General features: G+C 37.8%; 1 non-coding gene across 1 annotated transcript; it reads left to right on the top strand.

Annotated features, from left to right (window-relative positions):
- The first annotated feature begins 14657 nt into the window (after positions 1-14657).
- Positions 14658-14764, top strand: LOC141615990 (small nucleolar RNA R71). The gene has a single exon (XR_012530372.1). It is a non-coding gene; the product is annotated as a small nucleolar RNA R71 (small nucleolar RNA).
- Positions 14765-22109: the final 7345 nt, after the last annotated feature.

The following is a 22109-nucleotide window of genomic DNA, read 5'->3' as shown; positions in this document are numbered from 1 at the left end:
CTTTCATGACAAAAAAAAAACAGAGAATTTATAAATTGGAATCATTAGCTTTGTGGTATAATAAAAATATTTTTTAAAAAAAAATACATTTTAGCACATTACTCAATTCTCTTGGATTAATTTTCAGTTTTAAGTTTTTTTTTCTCGAAACAAAATTCAATAGTGGGATAAATGAACAATTACGTTAATGAGATACCACTATTATTTTTACAGTTCAATTTTACTCAGCTTTCTTGAAATAATTTTACAGTTCAATTTTTTTTTCTCATATCAAAATATAATGACATGAAATATAAAAATTTAATGAGGTGTTAATTTTGCATGAGTAACTAATACAAAAAAAAAAATCTATAATTACCGCGCATTTATTGCGCGGGATCTAAACTAGTAAATTATAATCACCCTTGGTTCCTTATACCATGACGGTTTTATCCGTGATTCGGTGATATTATTTGGTTAATTACATTTTAAAGGGTATTATACCACTCTTTTCTTTTATTTACCATTTTTCTCATTCATTTATACTTGCAAAAATGTTAGTCATAATTCATAATCATCCTTGGTTCTTTATACCATGTCGGTTTAATCCGAGAATGATGACAAACTTGACTAATTACAAAGAAATGAACTTAACATATTAGTTCATATCAAACAATTTACATTTTTATTTATAAACTATACTTTTCAAACTTGCAAATCCGACAACGAATATTACTAACACAATTGTAATTATTCTGAGTTATGCAAATCATACTTGCAAATCATTTAAAGACAAATACGGTTTTAAACATCCTTTTTAACAACCATGAGGCACGTCCTCTAGGCTCGCCCCATGACTCCCGTCCAAAGAGTCTGCCTATTTCCACCTTTCAAAACCTGGACAGGCCTTGTTCCCTCGCCAATAGGCTCGCGCCCTAATAGGGTTGCCTGGCACTGTTCCGTCCCATTTTGGCACTTGTCTTGGACGATCCCGATTACGGTTAACCCAAATACATGACGGATCAGATTGACGAGTTTGTATTTTATACTTTGTCACTTGACAACCTTTTTCAAATAAATGGATCGTGTTAAGCATCATAACCCAGAACCGACTCAGAATCCCGCAACTCGAGTCAACCTGAGTCAACCCGAGTCTGGAATGTCAAACATAATGCCATGAATGTCTTTATCATGTCATTTCCATTAAAATGACCCTAATTAGAGTCAAAACCGACACCGGGCCAAAAACCGACTCCAGATTCAAATCCCGACTCACACTGGTCAAACCCGAGTCTAGGGCACAAAATACCTACTCCAAATAACACCCAAGAGCATGCTTACACGGCCAAGAAACCACATAAGACAATAAATCACAACCAACAAAACATTGGTTAGAACAAATGGAAAATCCAAATTTGCGGAAAGGACAACACACCCATTTGGATCACTAGGTGCCTCGTGCCTAAAGAGGCTATCTCCTTAGCCTCCAAGCAAACTCAACCGACCTACCACCCCACATTTCTCTATAAATACCCACCTTCACATACCATAATCTTCACGCTAGCGTCCGCCCCCTCACATCTCCCTTAAACTTCTAGACTCGACTTCCTATGTCACAAAATCGACACGTGTTTTCGACCTACAGATCGAAAACACAAGCTTTACACATTTTGTTTGGTTCCGTCGCCGTGCATTCGACCGACCCATTCGACCAACTCAACATTAATCAACATGTTTTTCAACAACATATTTTCAACTCATTTTGAAAACAAAATCCTTTTTTAAGGCACTCTTTCAAACTTCTTTGATCGCGAGTAGTCACAACGAGAAAACCAACTCTAAAGTCGTCTACCTCGCAAACATCAATACACGTAAGTTTGAGGGTGTAAATATATCACTTATTTCAAGCCTTTACTGTTTTTATGAGTTTATAAGCATGAACAATGCATAACACGATTCAAATATAGATTAGATGAGACAAAACCGAGTTTTGGCCCGAGATGAAGCTCTTTGCTATGCAAAGAGGCTCGCACCTCTTGTGGCTGCTCGGGTCAGACTCAAACGTGTTTGAGTTTATCTTCCTTCAACACTTTCTTTTATTTTTACTTCTTTTCTATTATGGTTTTTACCATTTGAATTCATTTTTATGACAAATATTTTAACCATCCTCTATTTATTAAAAGATTAGGCGATTCTACGTTTTTTCCCCACTAAAAGTTAATCTAGAATTGAGCCTTCTGGCTTAAGACACTACACGGGCCAAATGTCCAATCTAAACTATTCCCTAATAAATTTCCACATAAATAGCAAAGTAATCTTAATAGCAATCTGTCTAGCATCTGATCACACTATCAAGCAAATATTCATTGCCAAAAATAAATTTTCTAAATTTATAATTAATCATCATCTAATTATTTTATATATTACGTAAGATTACAGCTATAATTAATAATCATCTAAATATGGGAACTACGTCTAATTTTTTTATAATATAATTAATTTATCTAATCATTATCTAATTAATCATCATTAAACGTGAGATTACTGGGGTTGTATTGTAGTGTGTTATGAGAATATTTTTTCTCTTTTAATATATACAATGAGTATTTCTTTTTAGTAATATGTAGAACTTTTAGTTGCATGTAATGACAATATTAGTTTTAACAATAATTATAGTAGAGGTTAAGACAGTAGATAGTTTGAATGTAATCCAATTGTAGTCAACAACTTTTTTTTTAACTAATAGTACTAATATTATTTTTTATATTTAAGTAGACCATAAAGTTAAATAAAAAGTGTTTTTATTTAATGTCAATACCTTAATTGTAAATAGCTATACGTAACAAAATCTAAAAAATGTCGTGTTGTAGCACGGGGTCTAACCTATTTATTTACTAATACGGGTTAAAAGTGACAGAACTTTATAAAGAAACACTTTCATTAATAAATAGATTAAATATCCATGATAATGTTCATGAGGTGGTTTCACATCCCCTATTTACTAAATGAATAGGTGAATTAACAAATTTTCCCTCTAAAAAATATCTTTTTAAATAAGAAAACTATTGATAATTTAATTGTATTCACTAAATAAATAAGGAAATTAATAATTATAATTTATTTCATTATATAATTATTTTTATTAAAATTAATCTTTTCATCAAATTATATAATTTTCACTAAGCGCTAAATTATAATATTTTAATTAAAATATAAATAATATAAAACTATAAAATATTAAATCTTTATTGATGTTATTATTTAAGAATGAGTTGACTCATACTATGTATAAACAAAACTAGAAATCGTTTTGATTACTTTCATGACAAAAAAAAAACAGAGAATTTATAAATTGGAATCATTAGCTTTGTGGTATAATAAAAATATTTTTAAAAAAAAAATACATTTTAGCACATTACTCAATTCTCTTGGATTAATTTTCAGTTTTAAGTTTTTTTTTCTCGAAACAAAATTCAATAGTGGGATAAATGAACAATTACGTTAATGAGATACCACTATTATTTTTACAGTTCAATTTTACTCAGCTTTCTTGAAATAATTTTACAGTTCAATTTTTTTTTCTCATATCAAAATATAATGACATGAAATATAAAAATTTAATGAGGTGTTAATTTTGCATGAGTAACTAATACAAAAAAAAAAATCTATAATTACTGCGCATTTATTGCGCGGGATCTAAACTAGTAAATTATAATCACCCTTGGTTCCTTATACCATGACGGTTTTATCCGTGATTCGGTGATATTATTTGGTTAATTACATTTTAAAGGGTATTATACCACTCTTTTCTTTTATTTACCATTTTTCTCATTCATTTATACTTGCAAAAATGTTAGTCATAATTCATAATCATCCTTGGTTCTTTATACCATGTCGGTTTAATCCGAGAATGATGACAAACTTGACTAATTACAAAGAAATGAACTTAACATATTAGTTCATATCAAACAATTTACATTTTTATTTATAAACTATACTTTTCAAACTTGCAAATCCGACAACGAATATTACTAACACAATTGTAATTATTCTGAGTTATGCAAATCATACTTGCAAATCATTTAAAGACAAATACGGTTTTAAACATCCTTTTTAACAACCATGAGGCACGTCCTCTAGGCTCGCCCCATGACTCCCGTCCAAAGAGTCTGCCTATTTCCACCTTTCAAAACCTGGACAGGCCTTGTTCCCTCGCCAATAGGCTCGCGCCCTAATAGGGTTGCCTGGCACTGTTCCGTCCCATTTTGGCACTTGTCTTGGACGATCCCGATTACGGTTAACCCAAATACATGACGGATCAGATTGACGAGTTTGTATTTTATACTTTGTCACTTGACAACCTTTTTCAAATAAATGGATCGTGTTAAGCATCATAACCCGAACTTGGTAAATGGATGTTTAATTTCCGTTTTCACTTGCAAATCAATCTAAATCCAACTTTGACACCAATTTCTTGGTACATGCATAAACAACCGACTTAGCAAATATTCACATATTAGGTTAAGACTTTTGGATGCAGATTCATGCATTTAAACCGTTTTATCAACTTCTGCACTTAAACAACCACGATCGATCAGTAGAGGCCGCTAACGTGGGCGGGTATGGGTGTTCCGTTAAAGAGCTTTCCAATATGTACCCTCACCCCTTACTCAGAACCTTTGGATAATGGATGGCCTTATCCAGGGCGTACGAGAGTCATTCTAGCGATATGATGCTAAAGGGGGACGAGTCCTTATCTTTAGTACCTATGGCAAACACCGCTTTTTGCCTTAACTGTCCTAGGTATAAAGTGGATTCGAACGGGTTCCAAGCATCCCACAAATACTTGATGGCGACTCCGAACATCTCTGCATCGTTTCGTGGCCCTTGCCGAGACGAAACCGACCGATCTAATACGATCTGGTCGAAAGCATTTTTACGCCGCCGAGCGTGGCTTTCAAAAGACCAATGTACGTCTACAGATCGGCTTGGCGAGCACGTGGCCCATGTCCACAAGTTCTTGCAGTTGTTAAACTAGTATGTTATAATATTGTTTCATTGTTTCTATCACATGTTTGTATCGTCACGTTTAATCTTTGTTTAAAAGCCTTATTCATTGATTAAGTTTGTTAATTCGTTGTATAAGTCGAGAGGCACGGAATCGGATTAGACTAAGCATGTGTAGTTGGACGACCTAATCATAAAGGAGAGTTTCTCTAGGACCCGGTCTATGTTTGACACTAATATCGCAAGGTGGGTGTCTTTAAGCCCAAATAATTAACGATTCATCAACTCCTATGTTTAATTTAAACATTTATATAATTTGCATGTGTGACCCGACCTTCCTAGACTATTTATTTATCATTATTGTTTTCTTTCATTATCCAACCAACCAATCATACGATAACCGACCTAAATAAAATTCACTCCATAACAACTAATTAAAAACTCCAGTCTCTCTGTGGATTCGACCCCAACGTACTAAATTCATCTGTGTTTAGGGTATTTATTTTTGCATAGGTGTGCGATAGCCTATCACCGTCACATGAACATTACCTGCTACATATCACAACTAAAACAATTATCAAAACTCCTTGTAGTTACCAAACTTGTAACGAAATGAGTAACAATGTTTTCCGCAATATTATCTACCCCTTTTAAAAAGACCTTCCTCCCTGAAGTTTGCTCCTAAAACAGTCTGAAGAAAAGGAAAGCATGTTGAATCATCCATAATAAGATATTATCATCAATCGATGTAGACTATAATTATTGCATCTATACAAATTATAGGTAACAAATCAAAACGTATAAAATAGTTCTCACGTCACTCACACACACGAGCGCATGCACACACACACACACACACACACACACACACACACACACACACACACACACACACACACACACACACACACACACATATATATATATATATATTCGTACTATTTCAGATTCTACTTCTGGCACTATCTCTAATCACATCATTAAACCATTACCATCGTACCAGCAACACTATCGCATAACATGCACATTAACCCACATGAAGAATTAACTCGGTCAAAATATTACATACATGAATAATTTGATCACAAATACAGTTATAGAGATGTCATCCCTGGGGTAATCGGTCGAGTAGCACCCGACACTCGGCCGAGTTATGTGTATTCGGTCGGCTGACCATTGTACTCAGTCGAGTACACAAAAGCCATAATGCAATTTTTAAAACCTTGCCAAAATAAATTTCTGAACAACCTGCACAAGTCAATACGAAGCTATCGAGGAACCACATAATTTGTGTCTCAACCATAACATAATCTACGACACTAAACGAAAAATAAAATAAAATATTGGCCTTATAACCGGCTTACAACATACAAATAAAAAGTTCAAAAGTTAAACAACTAAACCAATTGTGAGATAAGTTCAACAACCACATAAGAAAAGAATCACAACTAATAAGCATCAAGCTCATGTCTCCGCACCCATATCCTCATCCATCTGGTCCTCATCCACTGTGCTTGATATCCCAGCTCCAGCACATGCCTCAGCAAAAGCATCACCATCAACCTAGTTCCCCTACGAGGTAAGCTCGCTCCCATAGTTGGCACCCCAAGGACTTGCAAGGCATCCAAACTAATAGCTAGTCGGAGCTCCCCACATAGCTCTATACACTCCATAGCTATGGAAGAACCCACTATCATCTCCTACTACTCTCCAATACAACGGTTGACCACAAGTAGTTCCCATGTTCTGGAGGTGCACCATCTCGTGCAAGTTCCTCAAAACCAAAGCGTTCGACAACTTCTCCTAAGCTAAGTCACCTAGATCCTAGGGCCAGGGACGGTCGGGTAGGTCGAGTTTTGGTACTGTTACTGGTACTGAGGAGAAAAGGGTGCCTCGGTCTCTGGAATGAATGTGACAACCGAGATTTTTAAGCCAAGCAGCCGGTTTCCAAGGTGAATAGATAAGCACAAATTACAAAGATTCCATTCCAAAGTGACATCAAATGGACCCCTTTTGTACAAGCAAAATGCGAAGCAAGGAAGGAACTTTAAACAACCATATGGCAGCCCTTTGTCACGGTTTTTAACAGTCCAAGGAGCTGTCCATTTTGCCTTGTTCTTTGTATTTTGTCAACTTTGTATCTTTTGTTTTGTTCCTCTTTAATTTGTAGCCTTTAGATTAAGTCTTAGATGGATGGCTAGGATTTAGTTGTTTCTCTTTACTTTATGGCCTTAGGATCTATTGTTAGATGGGTGGCCTAGGTGCTTTGTGAGTCTTTATAAAAGGAGCTCATTTCCCTTGTAACAAATCAGATTTGGAGAATGAAAATTTGAGAGGTTTTGAAAACCCTTAAGTCCTTTGCTTAGTTCTTGAACAAATCCATCTTTGATTAGTGCGAGAGGACCTCCATTTGCTTAGTGCTTTGGAGCGGAGTTGAGCCCTTACTTCATGATCTTGGGCAAAACTACTCCTAGGCTTAAACTTGCTTCGTGATCTCGTTTAAGTTATATCTTGTTCATCTCACGCCCATCAAACGGTATTTGTTGAATGCAAAAACGGGCTCATAGTGAGATGTTTTTTTTCTTGTTCATTTCACGTCCATTCACACGGGTTTTGTTGAATGCAAAACTAGACTCATATTGAAATGTTTTCTTTTAATCTATCGTTTTATATTCAAATAAATCCTCACAAAACAACCCAAAACCAAAACAATACAAATACACAAAAATAGCATGTTTCTATTATGATTTAACAGTCCGTCTGACTGTTCGTTTTGAAATTTTGCTCCTGTTTTGTGTCGATTGTTCATTGGGTTTGTTTTTTGTCGTGGCTCTTCATCCTTTTCTCAGTTGCTCATGCTAATGCAAGGGCAATGACAAGACAAATGGTTTCCGGGACCGTCCTATCTCTAGCCCGGTTTTAGGTCGGTTTTTATGTCAATTTTGGGGTCATTTGAAAAGGTCTTAAATTTCTTTGCAATTGTTGTTGTTTCTTGCTGCGTTTTTGGGCCTATTTTGGGCTGATTAAGGACCACTCACATTTTTACTCCAAATGGTATCAGAGCTTAGGCTCTTATGTTTTCTTAAACCAAGACGATCTTGGAAAAGGGTGGTCCTTGGTGTTTTACGGTGTGACACCGCAAATCTGTGCGTGGCTTGATTTGTGGGTGTTGGCTTTGGTTTAAGCACTTGTGTGATGCTTGAATCGAGTTGGCTAACAAGGGGGCTCTAAGTATTTGCTGTGTGCTTGCTTAAAATGGGCTCTTGTTGCCTCCCTCTTTATCACCTATACTACATTTTTCTGAAAATGTTTTTGTTTTAGAAATCATCTTTTGTTATACCATGTTCTTAACTGCGAAAGTTTGAGGACAAATTTTTCTCAACAAAGGGAGTATGGAATGAATGTGGCAACCGATATTTTTGATCCAAGCAGCCGGTTTCCAAGGTGAAAAGATAAGCACAAATTGCAAAGATTCCATTCGAAAGCGACATCAAATGGACCCCTTTTGTACAAGCAAAATGCCAAGCAAGGAAGGAACTTTAAACAACCATATGGCAGCCCTTTGTGACTGATACCCGTCGCTGTGAGTACCAAAGATAAAATTTATAATCTCCTATTAAGACTAACCTAGGCTAGTGGTAACAGGGTCGATCCGCAAGGAGGCAGTTGTAAACTTTAGTTGTTCTATGATCAGTCTAGGGTAACTATTATGGGGGTTGAATTGAATTGGTCGACAGCTAAAGATAATAAAGATAATAAACGTAAAAAAAACAGATAAGAGAAAGGTACTAGGATGGTCGGGTCATTACAGCTTCGGCGGCAGCAAACTAAGTCGGTCTGAATTAAACACAAGTAAGGCGGGAAATAAGAGGTCCTCTCGGTCCACTCCTAACAGATAGCATCTCTCGATCTCGCTATAGGTCCCTAATGTCACTAATACTGACTCTCGTCCTGAAAAGCGACTAATGGTCTAAACTATACCTATCTTTCGATCTTAGCACAGTTTAGTCGAATTAATTGACGGTCACATAACCTACCCTACCTTTCGGTCTAATGGGTCAGTCACAAAAGGGGTATCTAACTGGTCGCATGCATTCGATTCGTTAAATACAAGATTAAAAACAATTAAAACGAAGGTAACCTTACAAGGTCAGTCGATCGACCAACTACGTCAGTCGATCGACTGACACGCGGGTTCAGTCCGTGTCTAACCTATTGCCGCCTAGCCATAAATCGCCTACATCCTAGCACTATAAGTTTAGCTACTCATGACGAAGGTAGAAACAACATATAAACTAAGACAATAGGGTACTGAATTCATGATTTGAAATAGATAGCAAATAACAATAACAATAATCGGCTTTGGGCACAAATCTAGCAATTCTAATACTAAGGAAAAAGCGAAACAAATAAGTGGAATTAAAGCAGAATGATTACCGAGAATTTCAGAGGAAAGATTAAGAGCGAAGGCAGAAATCCAACGTTTAAAGTCAATAACCCAAAACCCTAACTCGGAAATAAGCTAGAACTAAAAAGTACTGTATGTGATTAAAACTTAGATAAAAACTTGATGTCCATTCTCTCCTCTCAGCTAGATATGTTTATGTTACGTTATATAGGAATAACAACGCAACAACTTATTCCAAAACCTAAAACTTCACGGGCTTTCTAAATCTCGTCTGGAGTCGAAGTCTGGTCGATCGACTACTCAGTGGTCGATCGATCGCTCCTCGACAAATGAGCTTCGGGATCGATAGGTGGTCGATCGACCAAAGATGCTAGTCGATCGACCGGATTAGCTGCTACTTGACTTCTTTAAACTCGTGGATTCGTCTTTCGGGCCTTGGATTGCGCACCAAGCTTGTTCCTTAAGCAGTTCCTTTACGTCATTTGCAATGCAGCTTACTCGGGGACGGATTCGGCTTGATTTCCCGCTAAATTCTCCACATTTCTGCAATAAAGTACAAAAGCACGAAAGTAGAGGAAAATAGAGGAATATGGGCATATATAGCACAGTTGAGCTCTGAAATGCGTGTAAAAAGGGATGTAAAACATCATATAAATGACACGCATCAAATCTCCCCAAACCAAACCTTGCTTGTCCCCAAGCAAGAACTAGACTCGATCTATTGACCTAATGGAACAAGTTCAAACTCAGAGCGAAATGCAAACTGTAAGGCCTAAACCAATTTAATGCGCAACCAACAATCAACTAGTAATGCGAATCATGCAAACGAATTATAAAGTCGTCAAAAACTGCTGAACTGTTGACTATAGAGACTTATCAAATTGGACTCTCACGGGTCGCTCAAATCACTCAATTAAGCACAGGTGATATATTTGTAAGATAGAAAGAATTAATATTATAATGACCCTCACCTAACTACGACCTATGAAAACATGCCAGCAATAGATTATGAAGACGACCTCTATGACCGTACATACGCATTCCAACCAAACAGATGACCATTGACACATGCCGAGGTATAATTATGGAAATGTGAGGTATGGGTAAGAAGAGGCAAAACATATTATGGTAAAGTGGAGGTACAGGTGATCAAGCTAGTACCAAAACGGAACCAAAGGTCAACATCCAACTTCTTGCTCATAATCAAACGAAACGGTGCTATAGCAAGCACAAAACTCACAATCTCCAAACTAATAAATCAACAAACTCCCCATAGGATATAAATGAAACATGGGAGCAAAAATCGCCAAAAGATAAGGATTAAATCATGCGAATTGATTTTTTTCTTTCACGAATCTCAGTCGATCGACCATATTTGGCAGTCGATCGACTGCTTAAACAGTACAGGACCTCTTTTTCCATTTCTTTTTCGAATCATTTTTTCATTTTTTTTTTCTTTTTCTTTCCTTTATTTCACTTCCCAACAATCATCTCAATAGAGCATATACCACCAAAAATGAGTAACAATCCCAAGGACACAAAGCTACTAGCTTGACAAAGGACAAAGCTAAATGTAGGATGTAGTAAATAGGACAAAAAGGATATTTTTGGCATAGTGAAGCTTATGGGTAAAATGAGAAAAGGAAACCTCTACCACATGTGTCAACAAACCACAAACCGAATGCATGCAGGTATTAAGTAGATCAAATTCATAATTATGCAAATTAAGGAAACATGTCTCATAAGGAGTACTACTCACATTCCTAGATGAACTGGTCATGAATGACACCAGTTATAAGCTCTAAAAACTCAGAATATATGATGTAGCTTGCCAATTATAAAAGTCAAGTCTCAGGCTCAGCGAGTAAATTAACGAAAACTCGTAGATATGCACTTATGATTCTACTAATAACATGTAAGTCAAGCAAGGCTCAGGCAAAACAGATGCAAATGCTAAATCATCATAGAAATACTACCGTTCCGACTCGACCTATATGCTAAAATAAACATGCATTTTATGGAATTTTTTTGAAATTATTCAATTTTTTTTTTTTGAATTTTCCTGTATATATGAGAAATGAAAAAAAACAATGCAAAACAAAATGTAAACGTGAATGCAAAACAATGATATGCGACGCAAAACCCTTCCCCAAACCAAATCGCACAATGTCCCCATTGTGCAAAATCATGTAATGAAGAAAAATGGAAAACGGGAGTTTGCGAGAAAAAAGGAAATAAAAACATAATGACATAAAGTAAAGATTTGGGAACTCACAAGACTTTAAGCGCGGCAAAGGAAACCTCCCCAAACCAGCGTGAGCTAGGAGGTTTCAGTAGCCAGCAGTGCTACCGACAAGAGTGCCTGAAAAACAATCAAAACCACGCATAAGACGGAAGGAAGCAATTTTGGAACGTAAAAATTGTGCATAAATGAGACAAAAGAAGAAATAGACAATTCGACGGAAAATAAAGTGGAGTAGAAAACTCCCTTAAATCCGCATATCGACCAAACACAGCAGGGGAGAGGTCGTGAAAGAATGTAGCAGCAGCAGCAGTCGATCGACCTAAAGGGACAGTCGATCGACCATATGGTCGTGAACAGTAGCTCCTGTAACCCGCAACTCAGTCGATCGACCACTGATACCAGTCGATCGACTGAAAACACTGCTGCAGTGTCTTATTTCTTCGTAATTGCTCAATGATTCGAGCTAATAAGCTCTAAATACCTGCAAATGCACAATAGTACGCGCCCAAAATTGCGCAAAACCCAGAACGAAGTCTAAAGCTTAAAAATTCTAAGCAAACAAAATAAAAGCGAAGTTTTCGCGCACACAAAAGCAATAAAAAATAGTTCGAAAGCAATAAAATGAAGTTTATAACGAAATTGATCAACTAATAGTTGATCAAAAAGGACCAAGGGATGGCCCACTTCGTCGGCTTCTGGCTACTAGAGGTAGCCTCAATGGTGCTCATCTTATTAGCTGCACCTTTTTCAGCTTCAACAGTTGGAGAGCTCAATGGATCAGCTTCGTCATCTCCCCAATCAAGGACTTCCTCGGAATCGTCGGACTCCAAATCTGCCCATTTCACCTTGACGGGCTCATCTTCCACTTCCTCGTCAGTCCCATAACTTAGGCATCCAAGACCTCCTCTCGAAACGATAGGCTCTGTCGCAGCTGGAGCATCCAGCGGCTCTTCCTTCCCCAAACCAGCTCCTGCATTATCTAAAACAACAAAGTCTTCCTCCTTTTTGCTCCCAATCTGGGGCGGAGGGGTTAATACAGCAGTAGTAATAGGGACGGTCGGTTCAGGAAGCACGAAGTACGATCTCTTTTCAGAGACCGTGTTACAGGTGACAGGCCACATGGCATCCTTCTTTTTAGCAGGTTGGGCAAAAACGATAGAATGTTTCCCAACCTTGAAGGTCAATGTTCCTAAACCGACGTCAATAACTGCACCAGCAGTGTGCAGAAACGGCCTACCCAAAATGATGGGAATATGGTCATCCTCAGGCATGTCAATGACAACAAAGTCAACAGGGAAGAAAAACTTCCCTATCTGGACGGGTATGTCCTCTAGGACTCCTATAGGCTCGACCGCAGATCGGTCAGCCATCTGAACTGTCATTTCTGTGATAGCAAACCGGGTCAACTTGAGTCTCCTAGCTAAACTCAAGGGCATGACACTTATACTGGCCCCTAAGTCACACAATGCCTTCTCAATTGAGAAGGTACCTACTTTGCAAGGGACAGAAAAGCTACCCGGGTCCTCCAACTTAAGGGGCGCAGTGTGAGACAGATAAGAACAAGACTCCTTTGTGAGTGCAACAGTGTGCACTGTTTCAAGTGACCGCTTTTTTGACAACAATTGCTTCATAAATTTGGTGTAAGCGGGTACTTGGTTAACTAACTCGAGGAAGGGGACTTGCACATTAAGACTACGGATAACTTTCTCAAACTTATTGAAAGATACCTGCTCTTTGGTCGGCACGAGTCTCTCCGGGTATGGGGCTGTAAGGAGCACCTTAGCCCTCTCTTCTAATTCGCGCGCGCCGGCGTCCTTGGACTTTGGCTGAAAGTCCGTCACCTTCTCTTTGTTGAAGCTAGACCCTTCCTCAGACCGTCTCAAATGAGACCCATTGACCGTCATTGGATCGAACTTCGGAGCCGGGACTGACCCATCAGCACTCGGGTCTGCCCCTAAAATCTTCGGGATCGTGGTACCCCGAAACAAGTGGTCTCGTAAATTATTTGGCATTAAAGAACGAGACTCTTCAATATCAGCAGTGTTGGTGGTCGATCGACCACTCTCCTCAGTCGATCGACTGGAATGCACAGTTCCAGAAGCTCCTGGAACCCGTGTTTCAGTCGATCGACTAGGTACTCCAGTCGATCGACTGAAATTCCTGGCAGACGCCTTTTTCTTCGAATTGTTCGTTGAAGCTTTCTCTTTGCTTGTTTCCGGCTCATCTTTCCCAACAGCATCCTCAACCATAGCAGGACCGTCAAGGATGGACCCGCTCCTTAACGTGATAGCATTTAAGGTCTCCTTTTGTTCGGGTTGAGTAGGTAAGTGCCCGGGAGCTCGAGTGTTATTTTTACTAGCCAATTGAGCAATTTGGCTTTCTAATAGCTTCATCCCGGCCTCTCTTGCTTGGGACTCCTTTAGCAACAGATTCTTAAGCTCTGCAAACTCAGAATTTTGTGATTGTTGTTGTTGCGGCACATAAGGAGGCTTTTGATACTGCTGTTGTTTTTGATGAGGAGGCACATATGGCTGCTGCTGTGGCGGAGGTTGAGTGGGGTTTTGGACATTCTGGCTCCTCCAACTCAGGTTCGGATGTGGTGGCTCGTAGTAGGTGTTTGTCTGCCTATAGTGTTGAAAGGCAGCACATGATTCAAAAGGACTAGGGCAGTTTTTCGAGACATGGCCCTCAACTCCACACCTTTCACAGACGAAGGGACCGTCCTGCACAGCATTGACTTGGTACATCCCACCTTTAGATGCTCCCCCTAGCTCATATTTGTCGAATCTCGCGGTAAGAGCCTCAAGTGCAGCAACAGAGGAGGATTCAGCAGCTCTCCTCTGGTTCCCTCTCGAATTCCCATACTCGGCCTTGTGGGTAGCTAGATCGTCAATGATCTTCCACCCCTTGGTTGCTCCTAAATTTTCAGCAAATCTCCCATTGGCTGCAGCATCCAAAATGGCCCTCTGATCGTCGTACAACCCATTGTAGAAATGATTGCACAAACTCCACTTAGCAAACCCATGGTGCGGTATGGTTCGCACCAACTTCTTGAATCGGACCCATGCCTCATGGAAATTTTCATCTGGCCCTTGTTTAAAGCCCGTGATCTGAGCTCTAATGGCGATCGTCCTTGAAGCAGAAAAGTACTTCTTGTAGAACGCCAATGCCAATGTATTCCAGTCAGTGATCTCCAAAGCAGCTCGGTCCAGATCTCTATACCATTCCCTTGCAGCATCGCGAAGGGAGAAGATAAACATAGTTTCCTTGATCTGGTCCTGGGTCACGCCAGCTGGTGGGGGAATAGAGCAGCAGTAGTCAATGAAGGTCTCCATATGTTTAGCTGCATCTTCATTTGCAGCTCCCCCGAACTGGTTTCTCTCTACCATAGTGATGTAGGCAGGCTTTGGTTCGAACTTTCTGGCTTCTCCCGGTAGTTCGAATCCCTTATATAAGTTCGCGGTCGTCGGCTCGGAAAAACTAGCTATACTCGCTTCCTCGGCCATGACTGAAAATTCTGGAGAAGTAACTATCTCAACTGAAGATGTAGAAACGGGTGAAGAGGGTGGATTCTCCTCGAACAGCTCGTTCTCGTAAAAGCTAGAATGAGAACTGGGCTCTTCCAGCTGTTGTTCTTGAAATAACCTCCTCTTAACGTGCAAAGATCTCTCAATCTCTAGATCAAACGGCAGTAATGGACCACCCTGAGACCTGCGCATAAGAGGAAACTACAACAAAATATAAGAACAGTTTAAGGAACGGATGTTCCTTAAACTAAGAAAGACTAAAAATAAAGACAACTAAAATTAGGACTATTGCCTCCCCGGCAACGGCGCCAAAATTTGATACCCGTCGCTGTGAGTACCAAAGATAAAATTTATAATCTCCTATTAAGACTAACCTAGGCTAGTGGTAACAGGGTCGATCCGCAAGGAGGCAGTTGTAAACTTTAGTTGTTCTATGATCAGTCTAGGGTAACTATTATGGGGGTTGAATTGAATTGGTCGACAGCTAAAGATAATAAAGATAATAAACGTAAAAAAAACAGATAAGAGAAAGGTACTAGGATGGTCGGGTCATTACAGCTTCGGCGGCAGCAAACTAAGTCGGTCTGAATTAAACACAGGTAAGGCGGGAAATAAGAGGTCCTCTCGGTCCACTCCTAACAGATAGCATCTCTCGATCTCGCTATAGGTCCCTAATGTCACTAATACTGACTCTCGTCCTGAAAAGCGACTAATGGTCTAAACTATACCTATCTTTCGATCTTAGCACAGTTTAGTCGAATTAATTGACGGTCACATAACCTACCCTACCTTTCGGTCTAATGGGTCAGTCACAAAAGGGGTATCTAACTGGTCGCATGCATTCGATTCGTTAAATACAAGATTAAAAACAATTAAAACGAAGGTAACCTTACAAGGTCAGTCGATCGACCAACTACGTCAGTCGATCGACTGACACGCGGGTTCAGTCCGTGTCTAACCTATTGCCGCCTAGCCATAAATCGCCTACATCCTAGCACTATAAGTTTAGCTACTCATGACGAAGGTAGAAACAACATATAAACTAAGACAATAGGGTACTGAATTCATGATTTGAAATAGATAGCAAATAACAATAACAATAATCGGCTTTGGGCACAAATCTAGCAATTCTAATACTAAGGAAAAAGCGAAACAAATAAGTGGAATTAAAGCAGAATGATTACCGAGAATTTCAGAGGAAAGATTAAGAGCGAAGGCAGAAATCCAACGTTTAAAGTCAATAACCCAAAACCCTAACTCGGAAATAAGCTAGAACTAAAAAGTACTGTATGTGATTAAAACTTAGATAAAAACTTGATGTCCATTCTCTCCTCTCAGCTAGATATGTTTATGTTACGTTATATAGGAATAACAACGCAACAACTTATTCCAAAACCTAAAACTTCACGGGCTTTCTAAATCTCGTCTGGAGTCGAAGTCTGGTCGATCGACTACTCAGGCTGGTCGATCGACTGCTCCTCAGCAACAGTAGCTTCTGGGATCCGATAGGTGGTCGATCGACCAAAGATGCTAGTCGATCGACCGGATTAGCTGCTACTTGACTTCTTTAAACTCGTGGATTCGTCTTTCGGGCCTTGGATTGCGCACCAAGCTTGTTCCTTAAGCAGTTCCTTTACGTCATTTGCAATGCAGCTTACTCGGGGACGGATTCGGCTTGATTTCCCGCTAAATTCTCCACATTTCTGCAATAAAGTACAAAAGCACGAAAGTAGAGGAAAATAGAGGAATATGGGCATATATAGCACAGTTGAGCTCTGAAATGCGTGTAAAAAGGGATGTAAAACATCATATAAATGACACGCATCAGTGACGATTTTTAACAGTCCAATGAGCGGTCCATTTAACCTTGTTCTTTGTATTTTGTCAACTTTGTATCTTTTGTTTTGTTCCTCTTTAATTTGTAGCCTTTAGATTAAGTCTTAGATGATTGCTAGGATTTAGTTGTTTCTCTTTAATTAATGGCTTTAGGATCTATTGTTAGATGGGTGGCCAGGTTGCTTTGTGAGTCGCTATAAAAGGAGCTAATTTCCCTTGTAACAAATCAGATTTGGAGAATGAAAATTTGAGAGGTTTTGAAAACCCTTAAGTCCTTTTCTTAGTGCTTGGACAAACCCATCTTTGCTTAGTGCGAGAGAACCTCCATTTGCTTAGTGCTCTAGAGCGGAGTTGAGCCCTTGCTTCGTGATCTCGGGCAAAACTACTCCTAGGCTTAAACTTGCTTCGTGATCTCGTTTAAGTTATATCTTATTCATCTCACGCCGATCAAACGGTATTTGTTGAATGCAAAACCGGGCTCATAGTGAGATGTTTTTTTTTCTTGTTCATTTCACGTCCATTCACACGGGTTTTGTTGAATGCAAAACTAGACTCATAGTGAAATGTTTTCTTTTAATCTATCGTTTAATGTTCAAATAAATCCTCACAAAACAACCCAAAACCGAAACAATACAAATACACAAAAACAGCCTGTTTCAATTATGATTAAACAGTCCGGCTGAATGATCGTTTTGAAGTTTTGCTCCTGTTTTGTGTCAATTGTTCATTGTGTTTGTTTTTAGTCGTGGCACTTCTTCCCTTTCTCATTTGCTCATGCTAATGCGAGGGCGATGACAAGCCTGTTAGGTTCATATACCTATTATTAGACTCCTCTAATAGTGAACAAATTAATTGTTTATAATTTATTCTTTAGATCTAGTGCATGCATAACAAAATAAGAGATTTACAAGAAAACAATGTCCCTTACATTGTTGATTTCGGTTTTATGGGCACAAGTAAGGTCTCCTACCTTCACTTGTTCTTGAGCTATTATGAGTAATAGGATGATCCTCCAAGACCTCAAGTATAGAAGTCACTCCTCTTGATTGCACCCAAGATTATCCCTTATCCCCACTAAATAATATTTGCTAGATATTTGTTTAGTAGTTTACCTTAAAATTGATTACTAATACTCATATATTACACTAATAATATTAGTAATCTTTATTGAACAATTTGAATCAAACTTCACAAGTTTTAGAGGAAAAACTATGAACAAGAGAGAGGTTTTTGCATGTTGTAAACATTAAGCATCTTTTAGAGAATTAGAGAGAAAAATAAGAACAACAAAAGTGTTGTATCTTTCTAGTGTGGACCGGCCACATGCTCTTAATAAGAGCAAATTTTTCTTCTCAAAAATCTTTTTCAAATGCTTTATTGAAAGTCTCTTATGTGGTAGAGTGAGCATGACAAGTGTTGTGGTTGTCTTAATATTTTTAGACAAAATAGAAGACTTAGGACAAGTGTCCTACAACCTCTAAAAAACGGTCCAATGCTCTTATTATGGTCCATTTTTGTCTTATAATATTTGTCCCACAAATGCTTATAAGTCTTATGTTTAATTATCTTACATAATTAAATATTAATTTGATCATACAACAATTATGACACAAATTAATAAACATATATTCACTCAACTTATTGAGTAATATTATATCATTATATCAACATATAATGGGTCCCATAATAGCTAGTTAGTTAAATTCACAACCTCTTGCAAATGTAAATAACTAATTACCTCTACCTAGAAACTTTCATAAAACCTCAACATAATTTAGTGAATTAACATATTAATCCGCTAAATATGATCTTACTTAATCAGATTAACATAAGATACATATTTCCTCTCATAAATATAAATTGTTCATATTTAAGGAATTAATCAACTTGTATCAACATACAATTAATTAACTTTATAGATAAGGGCATCATCCTTTAGGTGTGACCTTCAGGGATCAACTGACCACCACCGTCCCACGACAGTAACGTCAAACTCTAGCAAGCCAATCGTTACCGATTAGTGTTGATCAGTTGACTATATAATTGAATCATCCCTTACGTATTCTTTATATGAGATTTAATAATGATATTTAAATCATGTGATCGCACTATTGTTGAGGACACATTTCCCAACAATCTCCCACTTGTCCTCGATAAGTGTGCGTCACCAATTCTCTTGTCCTATTACAATCTCCTATTCAATGCAAGGTGTCTTGTAGGTCGTACTTACATTTGATCATATCTTGAGTGGTTTTATCGATCTGGAGATTAACTGTCTGACCGCAATTATCTATCAAAGATACCTTCCGAGCGTGGGCACGCATTTCCAGTTAACTACTCCTCGAGTGGCCTTGAGATTTCAAACAACCCTGACAAGGGGTGGACAATTCCTATCGCCCTATTCCCTTTGTTCAGCCACAGTCCATCATAACCCAAAATATACCCAGTTTGACCTCATTTACGAAATCGTAGAGTATAAATCAAAGCTAATCAGAAGTTGTGCCAACTTGGGCGAATAGTCTCTAGTCAAAAGAATTGACTCATAAGAATACTATAGTAGCTCTTGCCACGACCAGGCTTTATGAATTACGAGAACTCTATAAGCGGTCACTGCCCGACAGATTGTCCCATACAGTCTGCCTATGTGATCGACTAGTCATCCCATATGACTCTATGGCACTTGAACTTGCCATCAATCGCATCACACTCTAGTCACTTCGAGACGTCACCTCATATAAGTAACTAGGGGCGAATACCATGTCAATCCAGTTCACTTTAATGGGGTTCAATTTGTCTCTACATCCCATTCGGATATGACAAGGTAGCGGGTGAGTTTAATAAAACTCAAACGATAAATGTGATTATCACATATGAACAGTCAATACACTATTACTACTTCATATTTTATAATCTTTAGTGTATTATTAACACTAGTTTAAATGCAATAAAAGCTTGGAAAGTGGATACACCTGATATCCATATATTCCAACCTTTTTAATTGCTATTTCCTTCCATTCAATGTCATCTCTTAATGACATGAATTTCTCTAAGTATATGTCTAGACTTCATACTAGACCTGAGCTCTTTAACTTGAAATAAACTCCCACTGTTATCGCATAACATGTGATAAAGTCACTTGTAGAGGGATTCACCCTTAATCCCAACGTTGACCATTTTATCACAACTTACTTAGATTCCTTTTGTAGAATTTGCAATGTGTGAAACTAAAACACATTTCTTAGTTTCTTACTCCTTTGTCAATAACATTAGCTTAGGATTTCATCAAATCCTTTTAAGCTTGGAAACTAAAGTTGGTGCAACCCTTCAACACCTTAACTTAGTTTATCATCCAAACATGTGTACAAGTCATCAATTGTACTTTAAGGCTTTCACAAGCCCATCTAATGAATTAACTTATTATTGATTCATAATGTACCTAGCATATGGTACATCATAGCACGTGCGTCTGTTGGCATACATAATCGTTCTAATGGCGGAAACATTAGTAATCGATTTCATGTAATCAACAACTTAATGGGTTCAGTGAACGACTATGATTCCATCATAGTAATTCCACTTTCATCATCATGAATAAGCCATTCAACTTTGTTGTTGTACAACAGATGTGAAATATCTTATCCTCATAAGACTCTCAACTCTATGCCAATATTCTCTCACATAGATTCAAAATCTAGAATACTTTGCATCCCTTTCCATGTCTCCCAATTTCTCTTACCAGAAGAGAGCATTGGTATATTATTGTCAATAAGTAATATGTTATCAACATATAAGACATGGAGAAACAATTTTTAGCTCCCACTTAACTTCATGTATATCATGATACTTCAATCATGTGAATGAAACAATTCACTATATCACATGAACGAAAAGTATAATCCTTTAATGCTAGCTTAAGACCATTTTGTGATCACTTAAGATAGCTACGCATAATATGTTAGGATTCTTAGATATTCATCTAAGGTTTTGTGTTTTAAAACACTTCCTTCTCTAAATTCCCATTTTAGAAAAGCGAATTCTATTTGCCATTCTTCATTATAATGAAATGCGGCAATTCCTAACATAATTTGTCTTGATCAACATCTTTATGTAAATCTTATGCATTTGTGTACTCTAAAGCTCTATTTCCCTTTAAAGAGACCCTCACTTTAAAGTAAATCTACTCATGAGCAACAATTTTCGGATTGTAATGCTTCGGATCGTATATATAACAAGGTAATGATACTATCACTTTCACAAAGTAATATTTTTAAACAATAAGACATGTGCGATAAAATCCCACTGAACTATACTTCCAATCTATCTTCATAGACTATAGTTCAGCTACACTCCAACTCTATAATTCTATTACTTTCACAAAGTAACATTTCAACTATAAGAGATGTTTGTGACGATACAATCTTCTCCCACTCTATCTCTCAGAAATACATCTATCTTCTTGAGAGATAGCTTTGTGAGTCACAAACATATATATTTGACGGAGTATTAGTGTTTATCTAGATTATGTATTAGCTTTCATAAGGCCATCCCATACATGGCAGCTTAATTCATGTAATATGGTTTAATAGACTCTCTATTCTTGGTATCTCATGGTTGACCATCCGATTAGAATTACTTGTCCGTATTGGATTGCTAATTCCAAAAATTGAGTTAAACAACTAAAACCAACTCATATTAGTTTGATCCTATGGGTCGTGACACTAGGTCAGAAACCATCTTTAATAAATCAAATCTATTACTTAGATCTTTGCCAGTACGATTGGATCGTAATGCTTTAGTACTTTGTTCAATTGGTTCTTTACGTCATTTTAGAAATTTCCCAAATCTCTCAAATGCTTCACCTTTTATTTGATTAAGTAAATATACCCTTATCTACTTGAATCATCGGTAAAAGTGACGAAGTAGTCATAAATTCCCCTTGCGGTGATGCTCATTAGAACACATACATCGGCATGTATTAGTCTCAAAAAATCACTTGCTTGTGTCCCTTTACCACTAAAGGAAGTACAAATTATATTGCAAAGGAGACAAGATTCGCATATTCCATATGATTGAAAATCAAATGGTCTAATAATTCTAGTCGACACTA

Source organism: Silene latifolia, chromosome 11 (assembly GCF_048544455.1).
Source record: "Silene latifolia isolate original U9 population chromosome 11, ASM4854445v1, whole genome shotgun sequence".
Lineage (NCBI taxonomy): Eukaryota > Viridiplantae > Streptophyta > Magnoliopsida > Caryophyllales > Caryophyllaceae > Silene > Silene latifolia.
Note: the sequence above shows the minus strand (reverse complement) of the source record. Positions and strands in the feature narration are given on the sequence as shown.